Below are 26,494 nucleotides of genomic sequence, written 5' to 3'. Positions count from 1 at the left end.
AGTCTTCTGCATATGGCTACCCAGTTATCCCAACATCATTTGTTTGAGTAGGGAGTCCATTCCTCATTGCTTACTTTTGTCAGCCTTGTTGAATATCAGATGGTTGTAGGTGTGCTGCCTTATTTCTGGGCTCTTGATTCTGTTCCCTTGGTCTATGCATCTGCTTTCATACCAGTACCATGGTGTTTTGGTTACTATAGCCCTGTAGTATAGTTTGAATTCAGTTAGTGTGATGCCTCCTGCTTTGTTCTTTTTGCTTAGAATTGGCTTGGTTATTCAAGCTCTGTTTTTGGTTCCATATGATTTTTTTTTTTTGAGATAGAGTCTTGCTCTGTCACCAAGCTGGAGTCCAGTGGCCCGATCTCTGCTCACTGCAACCTCCACCTCCTGGGTGAAGCGATTCTCCTGCCTCAGACCCCTCAAGTAACTGGGACTACAGGCGTGCGCCACCATGCCCAGCTAATTTTTGTATTTTTAGTAGAGACGGGGTTTCACCATGTTGGCCAGGATGGTCTTGATCTCCTGACCTCATGATCCGCCTTCCTCGGCCTCCCAAAGTGCTGAGATTACAGGCATGAGCCACCACACCTGCCCTCCACATGAATTTTAAAACTGTTTTTTCTATTTCCGTGAAGAATGTAATTGGTAGTTTGATAGGAATAGCACTGAATCTGTAAATTGCTTTGGGCAGTATGATCATTTTAAAGATATTGATTCTTACTATCCATTAGCATGGAATGTTTTTCAATTTTTTGTGTCATCTCTGATTTCTTTGAGTAGTGTTTTGTAGCTTTCATTTTAGATATCTTTCACCTCCCTGGTGAGCTGTATTCCTAGGTATTTTATGCTTTTTGTGGCAACTGGGAATGGGATTTGGCTCTCAGCCTGGCTGTTGTTGGTGTATAGGAATGCTAGTGATTTTTGTGTATTGATTTTGTACCCTGAAAATTTGCTGATGTTGTTTATCAGCTGAAGAAGGTTTGGGGAGGAGACTATGGGATTTTCTAGCTGTAGGATCATGCCATCTGCAAACAGGGATAGATTGACTTCCTCTCTTCCTATTTGGATGCCCTTTATTTTTTGCTCTTACCTGATTGCCCTGGCCAGAACTTCCAATACTGCATTGAATAGGTGTGGTGAGAGAGAGCATCCTTGTCTTGCGCCAGTTTTCAAGGGGAATGCTTCCAGTTTTTGCCCATTCAGTATGATGTTGGCTGTGGGTTTGTCATAGATGGCTCTTATTATTTTGAGGTGTATCCCTTCAATACCTAGTTTATTGAGAGTTTTTGTATGAATGGATGTTAAATTTTATTGAAAGCATTTTCTGCATCTATTGAGGTGATCATGTGGTTTTGTCTTTAGTTCTGCTTATGTGACGAATCATGTTTATTGATTTGCATATGTCAAACCAACCTTGCATCCCAGGGATAAAGCCTACTTGATTGTGGTGAATTAGCTTTTTGATAAGCTGCAGGATTCAGTTTGTTTGTATTTTGTTGAGGATTTTTGCATCAATTTTCATTGAGAATATTGGCCTGAGGATTTGTTGTTGTTGTTGTATCTCTGCCAGGTTTTGGTATCAGGATGATGCTGGTCTCATAGAATGAGTTGGGAAGGAGTTTCTCCTCTTGAATTTTTTGGAATCGTCTCAGAAGGAACGGTACTAGCTCTTCTTTGTACGTCTGGTAGAGTTTGAATGTGACTCCATCTGGTCCTGGGGTTTTCTTGGATGTTAGGCTATTTATTGCTGATTTAATTTCAGAGCTCATTACTGGTCTATTCAGGGAATCAATTTCTTCCTGGTTCAGTCTTAGGAGGGTATATGTGTCCATGAATTTATCCATTTCTTCTAGGCTTTCTAGTTTGTGTGTATAGAGGTGTACATGGTAGTCTCTGACGGTCATTTGTATTTTGGTGGTGTCAGTGGTGATATCCCCATTGTCATTTCTAATTGTGTTTATTTGGATCTTCTCTTTTCTTCTTTATTAGTCCAGCTAGCAATGTATTTATCTTATTAATTTTTTCATAGAAACAACCCCTGGATTCATTGATCTTTTGACTGGCTTTTTGTGTCTCAATCTCCTCCAGTTCAGCTCTGATTTTGGTTATTTCTTGTCTCCCACTAGCTTTAGGGTTGGTTTGCTCTTGCTTCTCCAGTTCTTTTAGTTGTAATGTTAGGTTGAAATCTTTCTAATTTTTTGATATGGGCATTTAGTGCCATAAATTTCCATCTTAACACTGCCTTAACTGTGTCCCAGAGATTCTGATAATGTTGTATTTTTGTCCTCATCAGTTTCAAAGAATTTCTTGATTTCTACCTTAATTTTGTTATTTACCCAAAAGTCATTTGGGAGCAGGTTATTTAATTTCTATGTAATTGTATGGTTTTGAGTGATTTTCTTTGTCCTGAATTCTACTTTTATTGCACTGTGATTCAAGAGAGTGGTTAACAAGATTTCAGTTCTTTTACATTTGCTAAGGATTGTTTTATGTCTGACTTTGTGGTTGATTTTAGAGTATGCACCATGTGGCAATGAATAGAATGTATATTCTGTGTTTTTGCATGGAGGGTTCTGTAGATGTCCATCAGGCCTGTTTGGTCCTGTGTTGAGTTCAGGTTCTGAATATCTTTGTTATTTTTCTGCCTCAATGATTTGTCTAATACAGTCAGTGGGGTGTTGAAGTCTTCCACTAGTATTGTGTGTGAGTCTAAGTCTTTTGAAGGTCTCTGAGAACTTGTTTTATGAATATGGGTGCTCCTGTGTTGGGTGCATACGTATTCAGGATATTAGGTCTTATTGTTGAATTGACTCCTTTACCATTATGTAATGCCCTTCTTTGTCTTTTTTTATCTTTGTTGGCTTAAGTTATATTTTGTCTGAAATTAGGACTGCAACCCCTGCTTTTTTCTGTTTTCCATTTGATTTTTCTTAATCCCTTTATTTTGAGCCTATGGTTGTCACTGCATGTGAGACGTGTCTGTTGAAGACAGGATATCACAAGGCCTTGCTTCTGTATCCAGCTTACCACTCTGTGCCTTTTAATTGGGGCATTTAGCCAGTTTCAAGGTTAGTATTGATATGTATGGATTCATCCGTCATTGTGTCATTAGCTGGTTATTATGCTAACTTGTTTATGTAGTTGCTTAATAGCATCACTGATCTGTGTATTTAGATGTGTTTTTGTAGTGGCTGGTAAAGATCTTTCCTTTCCATATTTAGTGCTTCTTTCAGTAACTTTTGTAAGGAAGGTCTGGTGGTAACAAATTCTCTCTGCATTTGCTTGTCTGAAAAGGATCTTATTTCTTCTTTGCATGTGAAGTTGAGTTTGGGTTGATATGGAATTCTTGGTTGGAATTTCTTTTCTTTAAGAATGTTTTGAATCTAGGCCCCCAATTTCTTCTGGCTTGTAGGGTTCCTACTGGGAGGTCCACTGTTAGTCTAATGGACTTCCCTTTGTAGGTGACCTGTCCTTCTCTCCAGCTGCCTTTAACATTTTTTTCTTCCATTTCAATCTTGGAAAAATCTATGATTATGTGTCTTGGGGATGATCTTGTGAATTATTTTGTGGCAGTTCTCTGCATTTCCTGAATTTGAATGTTGGCTTCTCTAGCTAGGTTGGGGAAGTTCTCACTGATAATATCCTGAAATAAGTTTTCCAAGTTGCTTCCATTCTTCCCATCTGCTTCAGGGATGCCAGTAAGTTGTGGATTTGCTCTCTTTACATTCCTTTTCATTGCTTTTACTTTATTCTTATCTGACTTGTCTTATATCAGGAAGCCAGTCCTCAGGCTCTGAGATTTTTTTCTCCCACTTAGTCCGTTCTGCTGTTAATACGTGCAATTGCATTATGAAATTCTTGTAGTGTGTTTTTCAGCTCTATCGGGTCAGTTATATTTTTTTCTATGCTGGCTATTTTGTCTGTCAGCTCTTGTGTCACTTCATTGTGATTCTTAGCTTCCTTAGATTGGGCTTCAATGTTCTCCCAAATCTTGATGATCTTCACGCCTAGCCATAAATTATATTTGTCATTCTGGCCATCTCAGCCCAGTTATGAACCCTTGATGGAGGACTACTGTGATCATTTGGAGGAAAGAAGGCACTCTGACTTTTTCAGCTGTCAGAGTTCTTGTGACGCTTCTTTCTCATCTGTGTGGGCTAATAATGTTCCTTCAATATTTGAAGTTGCTGTTTTTGGATGGGTTTTTATTTATTTTATCCTATTTGATGACCTTGGGGGTTTGATCATGGTGTAACATGGGTTCAGTCGACTGGCTTCATTTCTGAAAGATTTTAGGCAGCTAAGGCTCAGCTCAGGACTCCTGGACTCCATGCTCTAGCTCTAGGGGACTGGTATTGAGACCCAACTTTGTTCTCTGGCTTCTTGAATTTAGGAACTGCTGCACTGTAGGAGCTGGGGTGCTCCCAGACTGCAATTCACAACACTCCAATGGGTGGTGCCAGCCAAAACACTTCATAGGGTGGTGGTAGCGGAATTTATGCTCGTGTGCACAGGTCAGGAGCAGAGGCGGCAGCAGCACAGCACAGGGGTTGCATAGTCGTTATCTGTGTCAGGGTGCTAGTGGGTGCCAGGGTGCTGGCTGCTGTGCCGGCATTCACAGCAGCTGTGGTGGCAGCACCGCTCAAGGGGGCAGGGGACTCTTGCTGGTGACTGTTTACATGTTCACACCTGTGGTGGTATTAGCACAAGGGTGGGGCACCAGTGGGTACAGGACTGTGTGTGCCCTCTGTGCTTGTTCCTGTAGGTGGAGGTGGCCCTCAGGGTGGAGGTGGATCCACTGTCTTCCATGCCTATGTTTCATGTTAGCAGCAGTGTCAGCACAGGGCTGGGGCACTAGCCAGGGCAGGGCTAGTGGGCTTGTGCCTGCCAATGCTCCAACGACAATGGCAATGCAGTTGGGGGAAGGATGGCTGCACTTATGCAGGCAGCAGTGGCATGGCAGGGTGCACGTGTACACACGCACTGGTAAGAAAGGAAAGGTAAGGTCCACCCGTGCCAGCAAAGTGATGCAGAGGGATGGAGTGAGTGCATGTAGGCAAAGCACACAGGGCAGGCTGCCAAGTGGGGAGGGTGCAGGTTGGCTGGTGAGGGTCTGCCAGCCTCTCTCCTAGAGCACTCTGCTAGTCAGGCCACGTCCATCAGCCAGAAGCTATAATGTGGGTCCCTAGGAAGTACCTGGGGGGGCTGCACTGCAAGCAGGCATGTCCAGGCCGGGTCCCCAGAAGAGACCAGCAGAATGAAGGGTGCTCAGGTCAGATGGCCTCTTGTCACAGGCAAGACCACCCAGCAGAGTTCAGGTCGGACAGTACCACCAGGGCTCAAGTCTCCTATAGGATCAAGTTGAAACTAGGGCAATGGACATCCCTGGCCATACTCCACTAAGGATGCTCCCACATCAAACCAACTGGGCTCCATGCTGGCTGTAGCTCTGCCCCAACCACCTATCAAAGCAGCTCCCCCTGCCAACACAAGTGTCCATGGTGATCACAGGGTCTCCTCCTGCCAGGATTCCAGAATCCAATGGCCAGGATTCCAGAGTCCAATGGCAAGAATGGGTTGTTCCTTGCCTGTTCAAGTCAACCTTTCCCCAGGAGTTGCTGGGGACCAGGAATGAGTCTTGGTGAACAGTAGCCCTGTGCAAGGTTCCCAGTTTCCTTCCCCTTCTGCTCAGCATCTGTGTCTGTCCTCCGTCTGCTCTCAATGGCTTCCCTCTGAAGTTCTGCTAGGAGCACACCAGTCTTCCTGATGTCTCGGTCACTTGGTTGCAGATGTTTCTCCTGCCTGCATCTAGTTGGCCATCTTAGAGCAGGAAAAAACAGGCTGATTTGTTAAAAATCATTACATAAATGTATAAGTTAGTATTTTTTTTACTTTAAACAAACTGAGGATTTATATCCTATTTATCTGGCTCATTTGCAGTTTATCTGGTGATATAGTCTGTTGACTCTGAAAAGAGATGACTGATTGCTCTCCATACTAAAGAACCCCATTGAAAATGGCAGAAACAAATAAAGCCAAAATTTAGTACCAGGATAAAAAGAGAAATTGGTTAATCATTGAGGTATTGGTATTTGTATTATTTTATTTCCTGTCTACAGAAACAATATATTTCTTGCAGTTTTATTATAATCTAATATATGTAATATAAATATGACCTATAGGTACTACTAGAGTTATTAAGTAAAAATAGAATTATTGGAGACATTCTGTCAGGTCAAATTTTATTTTATTATGTCAGAGTTGGAAAGATTCTATGGGACAAGGAGCAGTAGTTCACACCTGTAATCCCAGGAATTTGGGAGGCTAAGGCGGGAGGATCACTTGAGCCCAGGAGTTCAAGACCAGCCTGGGAAACAAAGTGGGACTCCATTTCTACAAAAAATAAAAAATAAAAAAAATTATTCGAGTGTGGTGGCACACACCTGTAGTCCTGGCTATTCAGGAGGCTGAAGTGGGAGGATCACTAGGGCATGGGAGGTCGAGGCTGCAGTGAGATATGATTGTGTCACTGCACTCCAGCCTGGGTGACAGAGTGAGACCCAGTCTCTAAGAAATGAAATCAAATTTAATAAATAAAATACAATAAAAAGATTTCAAAAGAACTATTAGAAAATAGTAGTTTCATATTAGGACTATTATATTAGAATCTTAGAGATGCAAATCTAATAATTAGAGAAACTATATATTGGTAATGCTAAAATAAGGTAACTTGGTGATCAAGATGCCAGCTTTGATCTTGACCCAGGTGCTTTTGTGGCTCCTGAGCTCCCAAAGTATACTAATATTCTTAAATGTGAATTATCCTAGATTCTTAGACAACAAGTCTAAGACAGACTTTATTATTTAAAATATTTGTATCTTGTTTTGTTACCACACCTCTTTCTTCCCCAGAGTATCTCTTCTATATCCAGCAAAGTTTCAGTGGCTTCCTTGCAAGGTATTTGTTCCCTATTTTGAAGCTTTCCCAGTTAAGTGAAATCTAACTTCTCAGTAATATATGCAGTTTCAATACAGGGTATCTGGAAGCTCATCAGCAAGATGTGTTTCTGCCAGAGATGAATGAAGAGGGGGAAGGTTGGAACCAGGAGGCTGGAGAGTGTGATTGGGGGAAAAATTATAAAGGGGGCAGGGGAAGATAAAACGATTGACCATAGAGAGAGGCTTTTGGAAAGAATGAAGATAGCTGTGAACTTGAGAAGAAATTTAGGAAAAGAAAAGAGGTGTAAAAAGCAGATTTTCTGAAGTTTGCCATATGATTTGCTATTTGAACTCACTCTCCTTCACTTTCTAACCTTAATGTGCGTTTGATTTTCAGGTTGTAGTCTTTTCTAATACTTACCTGTCAAAGTGAAATAAATAGTGCACCCTCTGTATCCGTGGATTCCACATCCATGGATTCAACCAACAGTGGATCAAAAATATTTGGAAAACAAATTGTGTTTGTACTGAATGTCTTTCCTGTCGTTATTTCCTAAACAATACAGTGTAACAACTATTTACATTGTATTAGGTATTATAAGTAATCTAGAGATTATTCAAAGTACACAGGAGTATGTGCATAGGTTATATGCCAATACCACAACATTTAATATCAGCGACTTGAGCATCTGATAATTTTGGTATCCACTGGGGTTCCTGGAACCAACCTCCAGAGATACCCAGAGATGACTGTACTTAACTATTAAGGTAAAAAATTCTCAATCATCTACTATCTGAAATCGTCTCTTCTTAAAAGTTGTACATGGAAATATGTGGAGAAAGAAGAGGGCTTAGGACCAAGCCCTGGAAAAGTGGTATCTTGAAGTCAGGTAGTGAAGAGACAGTAAAGGAAAGAAAGCAATAAAAGGAGAAGAGGAGCAACCATATGGTATCCTGGAAGTAAAGAAATGGCAGTATTTGGAGTACAGTGTGGTCAAGCGGCTGAGAGGTAAGAAGAAGGCAGAAAACTGACCACTGGGTTTGGCAACATGACAAGTAACACTGACAAGAACCTTTTGGGAGGCCTGATGGGAATGAAAATCAAATATAAGTGGTCGAAGAGAGATTTGGAGGTGAAAAAGTGACAACCACCTGCAAAGAAAAATCCCATGAGAAGGTTTCTGTGAAAGGGAGCAAAGACAATGTGGCAGCTGGAAGGAGGCCTATGGGAAGCAGAGGAACTCTTTCTTAGCTATAGTGGGGGCAAAGCAGGAGAAGATGGGTGCAGATGCAGGGAGGATTGTATAACACTGGTAGGAAGAGCAGATTCTCATGGAATGAGGCCATCACTGAGATTGAGAGCAGGGAGTGGGTTAGATCACTGATTCTTAAACATAGCTGTGCATTGGAGTCATCCAGCAGGTTTTAAATAGTGTTTATGCTCAAATCTCACTCCCAAGAGACTCTGATTTAATTGGTATGGGGTGAATCCTAGCATTCATGAGTTTCAAAAGCTCCCCACTTTTCACCTCCCCTCCATTCTCGGCCCCAGGATTCTGATATGCACCAAATTTTGAGAAATGCCAGTTAATGCGTTTTGAGGATACAGAAGATATTAGGCACCAACTAGTTGCATAGATCCAGACTGCCACGTAGGAAAAATAAAATCAAAGTCACTTCTTGCTTTCAAGGCACTGTAAATCTGTAGGCTATTCAAAAATCTAAAATCAGTCCAGGAAATATGAAAGTAATTTAGGAGCATTAGCAATTTAAAGTATATTAAAGAAATCAGGGTATAAACCATATTCAACGATGCAGAATCAAGGGGAATAAGAGATCAATTTTGAAGATTGTGGCTCAGGAAATGTTCACTAAAGGAGAGTATTGAGCCATATTTTGAAGAAGTAAAGTGCAAAATTTGACAGCTATCTGAAGCACATTTCAGATAGAGGAAGCAACAAAAGTTTTGTAAACAAAAGCAGGTGATCAAGGAAACTATGGAGAAAACACATTGCTGAGCAACTGAAGGATAGGAGTGGCAGAGAGAATTTTCACTCTATACCACTTTTTTTTTAGCCTTTTAAATGCTGAAACATTGACAACTTTAGCCTTTTTAAGAATAAATCAATAAATAGTGGCTTTTTAAATGGGAAAAGAATAATCTAGATTGAGACCATTAGAAACAGTGAAAAGTAAGAGTAAAGAGATACAGATGAGCCTGTTATAAAGACATTGAAAGTACTAGCAGTGTCCACAGGAGTATAATCTATTTTCTCTACCATTCACCTGAAAAGACAGAATAATAATTTATCTAAATAAGACCTAACATCACTGTAGTGAAATGATCCTTAGCAGGCACAAAGTAAAAAACCAATGTGGGCCAGACACGGTGGCTCACGCCTATAATCCCAGCATTTTGGGAAGCTGAGGCAAGTGGATTACTTGAGGTCAGGAGTTTGAGACCAGCCTGATCAACATGGTGAGATCCCTGTCTCTACTAAAAATACAAAATTAGCCAGGCATGATGGTGCATGCCTGTATTCCCAGCTCCTTGGGAAGCTGAGGCAGGAGAATCACTTGAACCTGAGAGGCAGAGGTTTCAGTGAGCCTAGATCGCACCACTGCACTCTAGCCTGGATAACAAGATCAAAATTCTGTCTCAAAACAAGCAAACAGCAACAACAACAACAAAAAACAATGTGGAAGTCTATCCTTGTGTGTCTAATTCTCCTACTGACGGAAATATTAGAGCCAGACCAAATGTGTTTCTTGTTACTGTTTATTAGGAGAAATTTTTGCTTTTGTTTTCAAAGTACTTTGTAGCCCTTAAGCCATTAATTACGTTGAAGAGATATTCATATTGTTTCATGTGGCCTCTTTTTCCAAAGAGGGGATAAGGATAAAAGGTTATGTTTTCTTAAGTTCTCTCTTCATGACTCACAATTATGTTGTAAGAACAACTTTTCATTAATGCAGGATGTTTACGTGCCTTAAACAATTTCCAGAAAAGCTGAGTTCAAGTGCAAAACAACACTGAATATTGGCTGCAAATTGAATTATAAATTACTCAGAACCATCTAAGTCAGAGTTAATGTTGCTTGTGGCTTCTCAATATGGTACTCAATTTATCTGTAAGTTTTTGAAGAGGCGAAATTGTATTATGTGCTGAAATTAAAACAAACAAACAAACTTGAAATATTAAAGATACTGTATAAAACAGTAAAACTCGGGTGATTTTCTTCATTACAAAATTATTTCTTTACTCTGGTATCTTTTTAAAGGAAATTTTCAGTGTAGTTAACTACACCTGAAGAGACAGAATAATAGTTTTTCTAAGTAAGACCTAATATCACTGTAGTAAAATGATCCTTAACAGGAACAAAGTCAAAAACCAAAGTGGAACTCTGTCCTTGTTGAGCAGATCTGATTCACCTGCTGATGGAAATCTGTAGAGGCAGACCTATTTAGAGGGAATTTTGTAAATTACTTTTAATTATTTTTAAAAATCAGTGTAGATAATTTTTCACTTTTGTAAAATGAAAATAGTCATGAAATATTGCCAGCATTCATTCTTCGTGCTAATAATATTTTATCTTGGTATGATGCATTTCAGTTGAAAAAGCACATGACTTAGCTCATGCAGTCTTCACAATAGTCCCATTCTGCCCAAGAGAAGTGGAATGCTCACATAGGTTGATTAGACCAATGTCTAGTAGCTGGGAAGCATAAATGTCAAATCCAGTTTGTTCTGAATTTAATTTTCCTCTTTTTTTCCACTGCTGCATCTTTGCTTCTTACCTTTTGTGGTTCATGTTCAAGTTATCTGTATGTTATTTTAGTACAGCCCAACAAAACAAAATTTCCAGTCAAAATATTTATATATATAGATAAACTTATCTATTAAAGACAGCTCAGCACAACTTCAAACAATAAAGTATCATTTATGTGGTGAAGCCAGAGTGGCTAAGAAGCGAAGCTTGGTTTGTTTAAATAGGATATTGGGGTTGGTCTTTTTCCTTTTTTTTTTTTTAACTTAAGGGTAAAAACTATGATATGAAAAGGTCACAAACAAGGGCAAACTGCATGACCACAAAGCAAAGTTTACCATTTTTTTTCTTCCTACACAGAGACAGCATCTGCAGCAATTTCATTACCAATTTTTTCTTTTTGAACTCTACTGAAAACTTCAAATAAGTACTAATGTCAATAATTATAAATATTTTGCCATATTGTTTATGCTTCCTGCATTAAAAAAATTTTTGGAGCATTTTAAAGAAAATTTCAGAAATCATTTTATATTTCCCTGAAATATTTTAATGTGCTTTCTTTAAAAGTAATTTAAAAAAGGACATTTTCTTACATAAACAAATGCCACTGTTTTCTCTAACAGCATTAACAATTATTGCTTCATATTATCTAGTTCTAAGTCTGTATTCAAATTTCCCCAATCATGTAAAATTTAATTAAAAAACAACCACTTAAAAAAACAACCACTACCACTAATTGGAAGTTTAATGACATCAGCTTCCAAACAAGGTTCACACATTTTACTGGGTTGTTCTATCTCGCAATTCTTTTTAAATATCTCTTAATTTAGAACAGTTTTCTCCTCTTTTTTCTCCTCCCCTGAATTCTATTGCCTTATTGAAAAAAGTAGGTCAATTTTACACATTGTGGATATGGTTAATGATTCTTTGCGTTGTCTGCTTGGTGGCTTTTTATTTTCAGTGCCAAGATATTAGTCCTGAAGACTTGAACAGATAAGGGTTCAATTTTTTTTTTAAGAATACTTCGTAGGTGGGATTGTGTAGTTCATTTTCATGTTGATTACATCAAGAGGCATGTGGTGTATCTGGTTGTTTTAGTTTTACAATACTAAGATTGATGGGGGGTAACAGCCATATACCTTCATTGTAAATTTCCTAACCTTTCATCTAATGATTTTACAATAGATTAATGACCTTTAAATGATTCATGTGAAGGTTTAAAAATTGAGATTAAAAAAATTATATTATTTATTCTGCATATATTAACTGACATTCTGTTGTTCAGAGAAATTTTTCTCATCAGTTAGTTCAGTATAAACTGAAACATAATTCACAGCATACAGACAGGATAAATGCTTATTTTTTCACCTTTATTTGTATCTATTTATTTGAGACAAGATCTCACTCTGTCACATGGCTCACTGCAGCCTCAACCTCCTTGGCTCAAGCAATCCTCCTGCCACCTCAGCCTCCAGAGCAGATGGGACTGTAGGCATGTGCCACTATGTCCAGCTAATTTTTTTTTAATTTTTTTTTTTAGAGAAGAGATCTCACTATGGTGCCCAGGCTGATCTCTAACTCTTGGGCTTAACCAACCTCCTATTTCAGCCTCCCTAAGTGTTGGAATTACAGGCAGGAGCTACCTTGCCTGGCCTACTTCTTCACCTTGAATTATCAGTCTTGAGATATGAGTAATGAGTTGGTGCTGTGGACACTTCCAACAGCATACAACAAATTTTTTTTTCTCTCTCTCCTCTTCTCCTTCTACCTTCTTCTTTCTCCTCCCCACTCTTCTCTCTGAACTCTCTTTTTTCTCTTCAATTTGAACGCATTACTTTTTAAAAATCCAATAGGTTTGACTCAAACTTGTGTTCATTATTGTTTTTGTTGCTCAGTGTGCTCCAATTTGGCCAGTGAAAGAGTCTTCAAACTTGTCCTCTGTCCTCTCTGCCCTTCCATTCACTGTAATAATTTTTATTACCTTTTCATTTATCCATCTACTATTGTTGTTTTGTAAATATGACCATTTATGCAATATTTTATCCCTCACATAACTTAATACATAACCTTTGCTGTACTTATTTCTTTCACTTAATAATACATCCTGGAGATCACTCTATATTTGTATGTAAATATTTTTCTCATTACTTTTCAGTGCTCCATCCTATGTCATTGTGTCAATGTACCATATTTTATTCACTAAGCTATCTATCAATGATCATATGATAGTTCTTTCCAATCACTTGCTGTTGCAAATGCCACAATAAATAACCTTGTGAATAATTTTCTTTTTATTTTTGCAAAGCACAGTCTTTTTAAAAGTAAAGAATGATTAAAATAAGGGTTATTTAGGAGAAAACGTTTGCCAAAACTACTTCTATTATATACTATTAGCAAATGAGACTAGTGTCCTAATAATGAATTATTACATAGATGTAAATCTCTTTAAAATGTTTTTACATTGATTGTGTTGTGACTGCAGACCAGGCATACTAGTTAAGGAAGGCTAACTACTGCAAAAAAAAAAAAAGGAATTGTGATAGCTTAACACAATTTAAGTGTCAGTGTTCCTGATTGTCAGGTATCCTTTCATGTGCTCAATCTTGTAAATTTAACCTCTTCTATGCTGTGGAGTCATATGTGTACAACTCTCAAATACAGAAAAAGAAGGCATAGAAGGCACACTTACTTTTCAAAAGCCTCCATGTTGAAATAACACGTGTCACTTCTAGAAACACTGACAAGAATCCATCACATGGTCACCTCAGGAAGAAGAAATGGGTCTGGTGAACAGTGAGCCAGTCTCAGCCATTCAGGGTTTTGATTACCTACTTCATATTCTTCAGTGTTTTTAACCCAATGTTTATATACATATTTATAATCCATAATCCATATGAAGATCATGTTAAGTGCAATGGTGCCTTCTCCATTCCAAGTAGGTTTTGCAAATGTAAGAAGCAAATGGAGTGAGGAAGCTAACGGCAGCTACAATTTTAAAAATGAATGAGCCAAGCACAGTGACTCATGCCTGTAATCCCAGCACTTTAGGAGGCCAAGGCGGGCGGATCACTTGAGGTCAGGAATTCGAGACCAGCCTGGCCAACATGATGAAACCCTATCTCTAATAAAAATACAAAACTTAGACGGGTGTGGTGGTGGGCACCTGTAATCCCAGCTACTTGGGAGGCTGAGGCAGGAGAATCACTTGAACCTGGGAGGCGGAGGTTTCAGTGAGCTGAGATCGCGCCATTGCACTCCAGCCGGGGAAACAAGAGTGAAACGCTGTCTCAAAAAAAAAAAAAAAAAAAAAGACTACATTTTTACATTAGCTATCATTCAAAACAAATTCCAGCATGTAGGGGTGACTTGGGGAGATCTGGCCACTCCAAAATATGCAGTCTGAATAAAAATGTTGCTTAAACAACTGCAGTTTCAAATTATGTCTCTGAGCATTGTAGGACAATCAAATTGCCACAGCCAACCAAGAACAGAGCTGCAATATTTCAGATACTAGTCATCTGGAATTTTCAACATATCTTTGGAAATTTAACTGTAGTTTGGACCAGGCGCGGTGGCTCATGCCTATAATCCCAGCACTTTGGGAGGCCGAGGCAGGCGGATCACTTGAGGAGTTTGAGACCAGCCTGACCAACATGGTGAAACCCCATCTCCACAAAAATAGAAAAATTAGCGGGGCGTGGTGGCAAGTAGCTGTAGTCTCAGCTACTTGGGAGGCTGAGGCAAAAGAATCATTTGGACCCAGGAGGTGGAGGTTGCAGTGAGCTGAGATCACGCCACTGCACTCCAGTCTGGGTGACAAAGCAAGACTCTGTCTCAAAACAAAACAAAACAAAACAAAAAACTGTAGTTTGAACTATCCATAAAGAATGTTTATAAGCCAATTTAGAGAACACAAAATGTAGAAATTTCCAAACATATATTTAAATTCTTGAGCTTTGATAAATTTTCAAATAATGCTATTACTTTTTTTTTTTTAAAGCAAATGTACTAGTATTTGTTCCTGACACCACTGATTAGCAGCCACTTGGAGTTTTACATATATTCATATGTAAAAGTATTATAAATTTGTTATATGTTTATATTTATACATCTCATATATGTATACACTCCATTTATTTTTAAGTGTGGTATAATTCATAATATTCATTAATTTGAGGAAGCCCTTTCTGCAAATGAGTAGTTTTACTACATTGCAAAATCAGTGATGTGAAACAAGTACTTCTACGTTATAACATACAATAACACTTATTTACCAGACTTTCCCCTCTCCCTACACGTTTTGTAAAATTCCTAAATTGACAGCTTAGCTGGGGGAAAAAAGTGACTTGCTTTATTTTTTAGAATTAAGTTGAGTATACTGTTTTGATTTTAAAACAGGAAAAAATGGCTGGGTGCAGTGGCTCACACCTGTAATCCCAGCACTTTGGGAGGCTGAGGCCGGAGGATTACAAGGTCAGGAGTTCGAGACCAGCCTTGCCAACACGGTGAAACCCTGTCTCTACTAAAAATACAAAAATTAGCTGGGCGTGGTGGTGCCTGCCTGTAATCCCAGCTACTTGGGAGGCTGAGGCAGGAGAATCGCTTGAACCCGGGAGGGGGAGGTTGCAGTGAGCCAAGATTGCGCCACTGTACTCCAACCTGAGACACAGCGAGACTCCATCTCAAAAAAAAAACAAACAAAAAAACTAAACAAAGAGCCAGTATGTAAAGTTTTATATCTTGTGGTGAAACATGAGAAGTCACCTGGACAGCTCTTGCCTGGAGATGTTGGACTAATCTATTAATGGAGGAAGAGATTGTCTCTATTTCCTGCTGAGAATCTGAGCGGTAGAGGATTATGGAAGAAATGACTATTTCACAAACTATGAGGACAGTAGGAAACAATGAAAACAATATTCATCTAGAAAGAATGTCATTGATGTCTTAAAAGTTGTTCAATAATAGAGTTTACATATTTCATTAAAGACAAAGAAAATCACAGGTATGTAGACACATATGCACTAATTAAATCCTCTTCTGAGAAGTGTTTCATTTAGAAGTACGAAGTTATAGAAAGAGCATGGAGGGGCCGGGCGCGGTGGCTCAAGCCTGTAATCCCAGGACTTTGGGAGGCCGAGACGGGCAGATCACGAGGTCAGGAGATCGAGATCATGCTGGCTAACACGGTGAAACCCCGTCTCTACTGAAAATACAAAAACTAGCCGGGCGTGGTGGCGGGCGCCTGTAGTCCCAGCTACTCGGGAGGCTGAGGCAGGAGAATGGCGTAAACCCGGGAGGCGGAGCTTGCAGTGAGCTGAGATCCGGCCACTGCACTCCAGTCCGGGTGACAGAGCAAGGCTCCGCCTCAAAAAAAAAAAAAAAAAAAAAAAAAAAGAAAGAGCATGGAGGACCTGAATCTGGTCATTGTATGCCTGAATGTCCTCTAAATCTGTTTTTTCATCTTTAAAAATAAAGATAAGCTCTGCTCATGTCTACGTTGGATATTTTCAGGTTGAAATGAATCCTTAGGAAGTCTTTTAGAGCAGTTGATCTTCAATATCATGTCTTAAATATCCTAAATCTGCTGACTCACTAATCATTATCTGATAACCATGTATCTATTCCTATGCACAAAAGCACTGCTCTTTCATCCTCTGCTTGGGCACTAACAATATTAAATTCCAATAACAGTAATTCAATAACAATAGATACAATATTTACCAAGATAATTCTCAGATGCATTGACAGCTGTATTTGTTTCCACTAGGTTATGCTGAGATAACCAATGACTGTAAGCTCCTCTACCCCCTCATTCCACTATAAAACAGAGTTAAGAAAGTCTAAGGGTGTAGAAAAGCCTTTATTTTAAAACACTTTATTTCAGTAGTTTTGGGGAACAGGTGGTTTTTGGTTACATGAATAAGTTCCTTAGTGGTAGTTTCTGAGATTTTAGTGCACTTGTCGCCCGAGCAGGGTACACTGTGCCCACCAATGTATAGTATTTTATCCCACATCCCCTCTAACCCTTCCCCCCAAGTCCCCAGTGTCCATTATATTATTCTTACACTTTTGCATCCTCATAGCTTAGCTCCCATTTATAAGTGAGAACGTATGATGCTTGGTTTTTTATTACTGAGTTACTTCACGTGGTATAATTGGCTCCAGCTCCATCCAGGTTGTTGCGAACGACATTATTTTGTTCCTTTTTATGGCTGAGTAGTATTCATGGTATATATACATATACCATATTTTCCTTATCCACTTGTTGGTTGATGGGCATTTAGGAGGGTTTCATAGTTTTGCAGTTGGGAATTGTGCTGCTATAAACATACATGTTTCTTTTTCACATAATGACTCTTTTTCCTTTGGGTAGATACCCAGAAGTGGGATGGCTCAATCAAACGGCAGTTCAAATTTTAGTTCTTTAAGTCATCTCCATACTGTTTTCCATAGCGATTGTACTAATTAACATTCCCACCAGTAGTGTAAAAGAGTTCCCTTTTCACAACATCCACACCAACAGCTATTATTTTTTGATTTTTTAAATTATGGCCATTCTTGCAGGAGTAAGGTGGTATCTCACTGTGGTTTCAATTTGCATTTCCCTGATAATTAGTGATGCTGAGCATTTTTTCATATGTTTGTTGACTGTTTCTGTATCTTATTTTGAGAATTGCCTATTCATGTCTTTTGATTAAGTTATTTGTGTTTTTTCTTGGTGATTTGTTTGAGTTCCTTGTAGATTCTGGATATTAGTCCTTTGTCAGATGCATAGTTTGCAAATATTTTTTTCACACTATGTGGGTTGTCTGTTTACTGTGCAATTATTTCTTTTACTGTGCAAATGCTTTTTAGTTTAATTAGGTCCCACTTACTTTTTTGTTGCATTTGCTTTTGAGTACTTAGTTGTGAATTCTTCATCTAAGACAATGTCTAGAAGAGTTTTCTAATGTTGTCTTCTAGAAATTTTATGATTTCAGGTCTTAGATTTAAGTATTTGATCCACCATAAGTTGATTTTTTAATAAGGTGAGAGATGAGGACCCAGTTTCATTTTTCTACATGTGGCTTGCCAGTTATCCCAGGACCATTTATTGAAAGAAAAGCCTTTGGACTCTTCTCTGAGCATGACCATCGTATTGAAAGGACTGGGGAGTCAATGCCCAATGTTATGTTACAGAACCCATGGCAACATCTCATCTTTGGTAAACAGTCAAGTATTACAGATCAAAAACAGATTTGATGTTCATTATGCAAAGCTAGCAGTGCACATGCAGAAATGTGGTGAACACCATCTTGTTAGATATTACCACTAAAGAGAGTTTTCTAGTTTAGTATAAAGTCATTGTGCCCACTGTGAAATCACTTTACTTTTCTGGGTCTTTTGCTTCAGCTGTCTTTTAACTTTCTTTTTTTTTTAAAAAAAAATTCAAATTATTTATTCATTTATTTATTATTATACTTCAAGTTCTAGAGTACATGTGCACAATGTGCAGGTTTGTTACATATGTATACATGTGTCATGTTGGTGTGCTGCACCCAGTAACTCGTCATTTACATTAGGTATTTCTCTTAATGCTCTCCCTCCCCACCCCCCACCCCACGACAGGCCCTAGTATGTGATGTTCCCCACCCTGTGTCCAAGTGTTCTCATTGTTTAATTCCCACCTATGAGTGAGAACATGTGGTGTTTGGTTTTCTGTCCTTGCGATTGTTTGTTCAGAGTGATGGTTTCCAGCTTCATCCATGTCCCTGCAAGGGACATGAACTCATTCTTTTTTATGGCTGCATAGTATTCCATGGTGTATATGTGCCACATTTTCTTAATTTAGTCTGTCATTTGGGTTGGTTCCAAGTGTTTGCTATTGTGAATAGTGCCGCAATAAACATACATGTGCATGTGTCCTTATAATAGCATGATTTATAATCCTTTGGGTATATACCCAGTAATGGGATCACTGGGTCAAAAGGTATTTCTAGTTCTAGATCCTTGAGGAATTGCCACACTGTCTTCCACAATGGTTGAACTAGTTTACACTCCCACCAACAGTGTAAAAGTGCTTCTATTTCTCCACATCGTCTCCAGCACCTGTTGTTTCCTGACTTTTTAATGAGTGCTTTCTCTTATTGCCAACATACTTGGTAGGAAATTCCAGTTGGATTTTCCTAATGTCAACTTACAGTCAGTATTTCACAACTTTCCTGACTTACCTCTTTCTCTACCCCTCTTAATTTGCATCTATCCTTTTACCTTCCCTGTTGCTACAGATGATTTTATTATTTTATATCCCAGACCACCAACCTCAAAAACCTGGCTCTTTTCTCTTATCGCTTAGTATCCACCATTCCCCCTATATCTTCCTAAATAGCATACTTGTAGTCACAAAATCTTAGTGCTTTTTCTTTCAAGATGTTTTACAACCTTCACTTGGTTTCAGTGTTACATAAGTTTTAGGCTGTATTGGTAAATTTTCATGCTGCTAATAAAGACATACCTGAGACCAGGCAATTTACAAAAGAAAGAGGTTTAATTGGACTTACAGTTCCACGTGGCTGGGGAAGCCTCACAATCCTGGCGGTAGGCAAGGAGGAACAAGTGCCATCTTTTATGGATGGCAGCAGGCAAAGAGAGAACGAGTTTGTGCAGGAAAACTCCTGTTTTTAAAACCATCAGATCTCGACCAGGTGTGGTGGTTCACACCTGTAATCCCAGCACTTTGGGAGGCTGAGGCAGGAGGATCACCTGAGGTCAGGAGTTTGAGACCAGCCTGGCCAACATGATGAAACCCCATCTCTACTAAAAATACAAAAAGAAAAAAAAAGAAAAAGGTTGGGTGTGGTGGTGCATGCCTATAGTCCCAGCTACTCTGGGAGGCTGAGGGAGGACAATCGTTTGAACTTGGGAGGCAGAGGTTGCAGCAAGCTGAGATCGTGCCACTGCATTCCATGGTGGGTGACACAGGGAGATTCTGTCTCAGAAAAAGCAAAACATAACAAAACAATGAAACCATCAGATCTCGTGATTCGTATTCACTATCATGAGAACAGCACGTGAAAGACTTGCCTCCGTGATTCAATTACTTCCCACCCGGTACCTCCCACAACACATGGCAATTCAAGATGGGATTTGGGTGGGGACACAGCGAAACCATATAATAGGCTTTATACCTAAGTGATAACAACTTTATCAGCCTTCTAACAAATTTTTTCTCTTTTCTGATTTGCCCTGTAACCCATATTAGATTAGTATCCTAAAAGTGAGGAACCCTGTATTCTTTCTTTCTCAGAAATGTTAATTGGTTCCTCAGTCTCTCAGGGTAAAGTCTGCTATCTTTCTCCAAGTATTTAGGGTATTGACTCATTATAATAGTTAGGATTGGGTTCAGCTGCAAGTGACAGACGACCCAAAATAAAAGGGGCTCAAACAAAATAGATGCCCATGTTCAGAGAGATCCAGGGTAGGTTTGACACTCCCTAGTATCAAAGACTCTTGCTCCATTTATCTTGTTATTCCCTCATGTGTGGCCTATATTCCTAAGTTCATTTCATGGTTCAAGATGACTCTCCAATTCTGTCTTCAATCCAGTCAGCAAAAATAAGAAATCGGTTTGCCTTATTTAAGGAAACTTCCTGGATGTTGCACCCACCACTGCAGTTTACACCTTTTGGCCAAAACTTATTTTCAAGACCAAATTTAGCTTTATTCTGATGAACATTAGCTATGGTTGGAATGTTTTTGTCCCCTTCAAAAATTATGTTATAACTTAGTTCACAATGCAAAAGTGTTGGCAGGTGTGGCCATCTGGAGGAGACTGAGTCATAGGCCCACCCTCATGAATGAGATTAGGTGCCCTCATAAAAGGTCTTCATGGAGAGGGTTCATCCCTTTTCAACTTTCTTTGTCTTCCACAACGTAAGGACACAATGTTCTCCACTCCAGAAGATACAGCATCAAGGCTCCATCTTCGAAGGAGAGAGCAGCCCTCAACCAGACAGCCAAACCTGCCAGTGCTTTGATCTTGGACTTCCTAGACCCTAGAACTGTGAGAAATAAATTTCTGTTCTTTATAAACTATGCAGTCTCAGGTATTTCATCACAGTAGCACAAAACAGACTAAAACACTATGTGTCCAGCTAAAAATTGGAAGTTTTATGACTGAGGTTGATAGAAAAATGGACATATGATTATAAAAAGAAATCTCTGCCATATCTACCTTCTAACTGCTACTTCTTACACCAATTCACCATTCCAGTCAAAAGCTCTCCTTAGTCCATTTAAACATAAACTCTTCAAAATGCTCCAGCCTGCAGTTGTCTCTGTCCTTTAAACTAGAGGTACTGTTGATGTGGCAGCCAATCAGGGACTTATTTTGTAACAACCTTCTTATTTATTTATTTATTTTGAGGCAGTCTTACTCTGTCACTCAGGCTGGAGTGCAGTTGCATGATCTCTGTTCACTGCAACCTTGGCCTCCTGGCTTCCAGCAATTTTCATGTCTCAGTCTCCCGAGTAGCTGGGATTACAGGCGTGCACCGCCATGCTCCGTTAATTTTTGCATTTTTAAAAGAGACAGGGTTTCACCATGTTGGCCAGGCTGGTCTCGAACCTCTGGCCTCAAGTAATCCACCCACCTTGGCCTCCCAAAGTTCTGGGATTACAGGTGTAAACCACCACACCCAGCCTGTAACAGCCTTCTTAATGTGGTTTTAATGATTAAGACATTGTTTGAATTTTCCTCCCATTTAATCTTCTTAGCTAGATTAAGGGAGGCTCCTAAGCACTATATATCCCATCTCCCAATTGCTATTGCTTGGCGTATTGCCTGGAAAGTAGAATGACTTGATGGATATGCTCTATTTTACCTAACAGGCTGACAGCACCAATCTAGTGCTATCATATATTCTATTATCAGGGAATGGTTATGTATCATGCGGTATAATGTACGGTATTGCCTTCCATCTCAGTTGCATATATACAGATAAAAGAAGACAATACAGTATAAAAATGTGTTAAATCTCTACAACAATTTCCTTGGTCACTATGTTAGAAATATGCAATAGGGGCATTACTGGGTGTATTTATAATTTAGCTGTGGAGATAAGTGTCACAAAATACTAATACAATCATCCCTCTGTATCTGTATCTGTGGGGTATTGGTTCTAGGATCTGTCCCCACCCCCCGCTGCCTGGATTCCCAAATCCATGAGTGCTCAATCCCTTTCATAAAATGGCATAGTTGTATTTGCATATAATCTATGCACACTGTATGCTTTTGATCATCTCTAGATTACTTATAATATCCATTACAAGGCCTATGCTATGTAAATAGTTGGTACACTATATGGTTTAGGAAATTACCGGAAAAAAATGTCTGTATATGTTTAGTACAGATGCAACTATACTTTTTAAAATTTTAAAATAGAGAGAGAGAGAAAGTCAGGGTCTTGCTTTGTTACCCAGGCTGGAGTGCAGTGGTACGATCATGGCTTACTGCAGCCTTGAACTTCTAGGCTCAAGGGATCCTCCTGCCTCAGGCTCCCTAGGAACTGGGAGTACAGGTGTGTACCACTATGCCTGGCTAATTGAAAAAAAAAAATTCAGAGACAGGGAATTGCTATGTTGCCCAGGCTGGTCTTGAACTCCTGGTTTCATGCGATCCTTTCACCTCAGCCTCCCAAATTGTTGGGATTACAGGTATGAACCGCCACACCCCAAACGCAGCTTATTATTATTTTTTTTTTTCTCGAGACCGAGTCTCACTCTGTCACCCAGGCTGGAGTGCGGTGGCACAATCTCTGCTAACTGCAGCCTCTGCCTCCCAAGTTCAAGCAATTCTCATGCCTCAGCCTCCAGAGTAAATGGGATTACAGGTGTACGCCACCACACATGGCTAATTTTTGTATTTTCATTAGAGACAGGGTTTCATCATATTGATCAGGCTGGTCTCAAACTCCTGGCCTCAAGTGATCCACCTGCCTTGGCCTCCCAAAGCGATGGGATTACAGGTGTAAGCCATCATGCCTGGCCACACCCAGCTTATGTTGTGAATATTTTTGATCCTCAATTGGTTGAATCCACAGATGTAGAACACAGGGATACAGAGAAGGAGGACTCACTGCATAGACAAATACACTATTATTTAGGAAAACAATTTCAACACATGGACTCCCTTCCCTTGCCCTGAAAATCCTAAAGATAAATATTGATATCGATAATAGATAAAAGGATAATACGATAAGAATCTTGATTTTTTAAAATTTTAAAACAATAAATTTCCAAAAATTCTGAGGACTAATGTATGGAAAAAGTAAGTTAGTGCTATATTAAAATGGGTATTGGGTCCCATGATCTTTGTTCTTCCTGAAATGGCAGTGGATATGGGTTGAGCAGATTCTGCTGATCTTTGTAATATATTCCCTGCATTTGTGAATTGTTACCTGTGTGCAATCTGTGATCATGAGAAGTGCAAAGCTGGGCAATTTGGAATTTAAATTGATGGCTTTGGTTTTATCAATACTGAATTAAACACACAGGCTTCTCAACCTAAACAGAATTCAGGAAGGACTATGGCTTTGGTGCCAAATATATTATTACATTACTTTACATTTTCTTCACACTTAATGAAGCTCTTTCACAATTCTATCAAGTTAGTTTATCTGGTGTTATGAATCCCTATTTAATAAATGAAGAAACAGTGCTTCAGTGTTTAACATACTTCAGGCCATATAGCAAGTAAGTGGCTACCCAAACTCAACCCTAATTCTTTTACTCTAGGTCAATATTTTGCATAATACCACACTGGAACTCAGTTATTCACAGCTGTGTGAATCCTTGAAGGCACATATTTTTCCTGGATGCCCTAGGTAGAGAGAACTAAGATTCTAATGTGGATTTCCTGATGAGAAGAATTTTGCCATTATCAATCTAAGTTAATATCCTTGGAAATAACTGGGGAACTTATTCATATTTTCTTAAAAATAGGTTTTTAAAGCAAGATGTAGTTGAGAATTCATCTACATTCCCAAGTGTAAGAGTCTCAAATTCTCTACATAAAAAGACAAGAACAACAGTAGTTAATACACATGCTAGTGTTTCAGACGAGATAGTAACTAGTTGTGGAAAATCTAGATTAGTTAGGAAAACGCTATTAAGGAAAGAGTCAATAATAGTGGGTTCGCCTACCTCCTATTAGGATTGTTTTTGTTTTGTTTTTTTTGAGACAGGGTCTCAGTTTATCACACAGACTGGATTTCAGTGGCACAATCATGGCTCAACCTCCTGGGCTCAAGTGGTCCTCCCACCTCAGCCTCCCAAGTACATGGGACCACAGGCAGGGGCCACCATGCATGGCTAATTTTTGTATTTTTAGTAGAGATGGGTCTCATTATGTTGCCCAAACTGGTCATGAACACCTGGGCTGAAGTGATCCTCTTGCCCTGACATCCCATATTTTTTATGGCAAGAGAACTAATTGGGTATAGCATTAAACAAAAATAATTACATAGCTCTGGCTAGGTATATTATATACATGTATTACCATTAACACAAGAACTGGAAAGACAAACCAAAAATATTAACATATTTGCATCATACCTTTTCCGGGGGGGCAGGAAAGAGAGTAGGAAACCATCGCACCACTCTGAGAAAAGTGCAGAAAGTAATACTGTCCTGTTCTTTGAAGGAAAGCTATTGAGTTCTTAAACCAATTTTGGATTTTAGTTTGGATGTTGGATGACTTGGTTGTGTATACTTTGGGCAGGTTTCAAGCTTGCTGCTTCCACATCGAAGAAAGAAAATACACCAAATAGCAAAAAAGATTTAGAAATAAAAGATACTTTATATCATCCCTCTCCAGCATCCAATGTAGAAAATAATAGCAGTTATTTACTGCAGGCTAACTATGTGCCAAACACATGCTACCATGTACATTGCATACCTTTTCCCTTAATCTTTCAACCATGTGAAAATAGATGATACCATCTTTTCACAGAAGAGGAACTCCAAGCTCTGAAAGATTAGTAACTAAGATGACACAGTGAGGAGGAGGCAGAACAGAATCCATCTCTACTTGCTTTTGAGTTCATCCTCTAACCACTATTCAGCGAGGCAACAGTAAATTCCTTTTGTTGGGCTTCATAGCAAAGAGCTGGCAGAGTATTATCTAAACTAGACATGGCATTAATGTTGGTTTGTTATATATCACAAAGCTTCCCGGGAGCCATCGTTAACTATTATATCAGGTTTTGTAGCTTAATATATCATCATTATGTCATCAGTAGGAAAACGGTTCATGAACTCTTGCTATTGACATCGTAAGAGTTCCTTGGTTCCAAGAAATAATAAACCTCAAAGTCAAAATCCTTGGGAAGTTCTTCTCTAGAATTTATCTCACAGAAATTGGGAGGTCCTCTGATTCAATAAAATCTTTCCAATTGAAACCCAATCTAAAGTACTTCAGAGTATATGTTTGTTGTTGTTTTTGAGAAGGAATCTGGCTCTGTTGCCCAGGCTGCAGTGGCGCGATCTTGGCTCACCACAACCTCTGCCTCTCGGGATCAAGCGATTCTCCCGCCTCAGCCTCCTGAGTAGCGGGGATTGCAGGCGAGCGCCACCATGCCTGGCTAATTTTTGTATTTTTAGTAGAGATGGGGTTTCACCATGTTGGCCAGGCTGGTCGTGAACTCCTGACCTCGTGATCTGCCCGCCTCAGCCTCCCAAAGTGCTGGGATTACAGGTGTGAGCCACCACACCTGGCCTAGAGCATATGTTTCAAAACGTTCATCACATTGAAACTATTCAGTTATGTTAAAAAGTATAATACACTAAAACACTACAAATGAGATTGAGACACTACTGTCCCCAAGGAGCTGGAGATATACGTAGGTGTTAATAATCTACTAGTTGGAAGGATAGTACTGTGTGTACAGTATCATTATTTTAACCTCATCATTTGCAATTGATTGCATTGCACTGACCCTCTGTAACTGCCTGTGAATCATGTCAGAGTTACTCTGTCGACATTTGCCGAACATTTGTCATGTGGCAAAATATTTATTGTAGAAAAGTTGACACATAATAGCTCTGAGGTTTCACTAAATGAGCTTTACACATCAGGCTACAGGTACACCCCATTGATGCGTAGTCTCCAAAAAATATGGTTTATGATTTAAGAATACTGCCTCGCCAGAAGCTCCGTAAGTGTAAACAAAAAGGGTTTCGTGACCAGTGAGGTGACTTGGCTTCACCGTTTGCTGTCACAGAACTATCTCGTGGGGGATTTCATAAGTAGTGAGGGAGAGGTGGAAGACCCGGCTGAAAATAAAGTGGGAGCAACCGGTCCTGATTTGTTGGTGGCTGGGGATTCGCCTAGAGAGAAGAAACACGCAATCTTTACTAAGGCTGTGGAAGGCGTCAGGGCAAACCTCAGACTCCTCTCACTGGACGCGTTCGCGCCACCTGTCAGACTGGAGGAGCCGCCAGGGATTGAGAGGGTCGGGAGAGGGTGCCCGGGGTCCCGGAAGGCGGCTGCAGGTCGCAGGTATCCGCCCGAGAGGCGCTGGGGGTGGGGTTGGGAGCGGTGGGGGCAGCGTGCTAGATACCGAGGAGACTTCACGTGGTCTCCAGAGCCCTGCTAGGGGACCCGGGGCGCTACCACGCGCCCCTCCCCTGAGGTCTCAGCTCCTCCTCCCAGGCACGTGACCGCAGCTGGCTGCTAACTGCGCTCCCGCAGAGTAGCTCGCTCTGTTTCTTCCCTCCCGCCGCGGTGCCCTTCTTCTCCCCAGTTCCCA

At 39.8% G+C, this 26,494-nt stretch overlaps 1 long non-coding RNA gene across 1 annotated transcript in view; it reads right to left on the bottom strand.

Annotated features, from left to right (window-relative positions):
- Positions 1-26,492, bottom strand: part of LOC104668851 — an 82,122-nt gene extending 55,630 nt beyond the window's left edge. Inside the window, exon 1 of the long non-coding RNA XR_748899.2 lies at positions 26,306-26,492. This is a non-coding gene — a long non-coding RNA (uncharacterized LOC104668851). The remainder of the gene's footprint in view (positions 1-26,305) is intronic.
- Positions 26,493-26,494: the final 2 nt, after the last annotated feature.

The sequence above is a fragment of the Rhinopithecus roxellana genome, chromosome 2 (genome assembly GCF_007565055.1).
Source record: "Rhinopithecus roxellana isolate Shanxi Qingling chromosome 2, ASM756505v1, whole genome shotgun sequence".
Lineage (NCBI taxonomy): Eukaryota > Metazoa > Chordata > Mammalia > Primates > Cercopithecidae > Rhinopithecus > Rhinopithecus roxellana.
The sequence above is the reverse complement of the archived record's forward strand: the minus strand, read 5'-3'. Positions and strand labels throughout refer to the sequence as shown.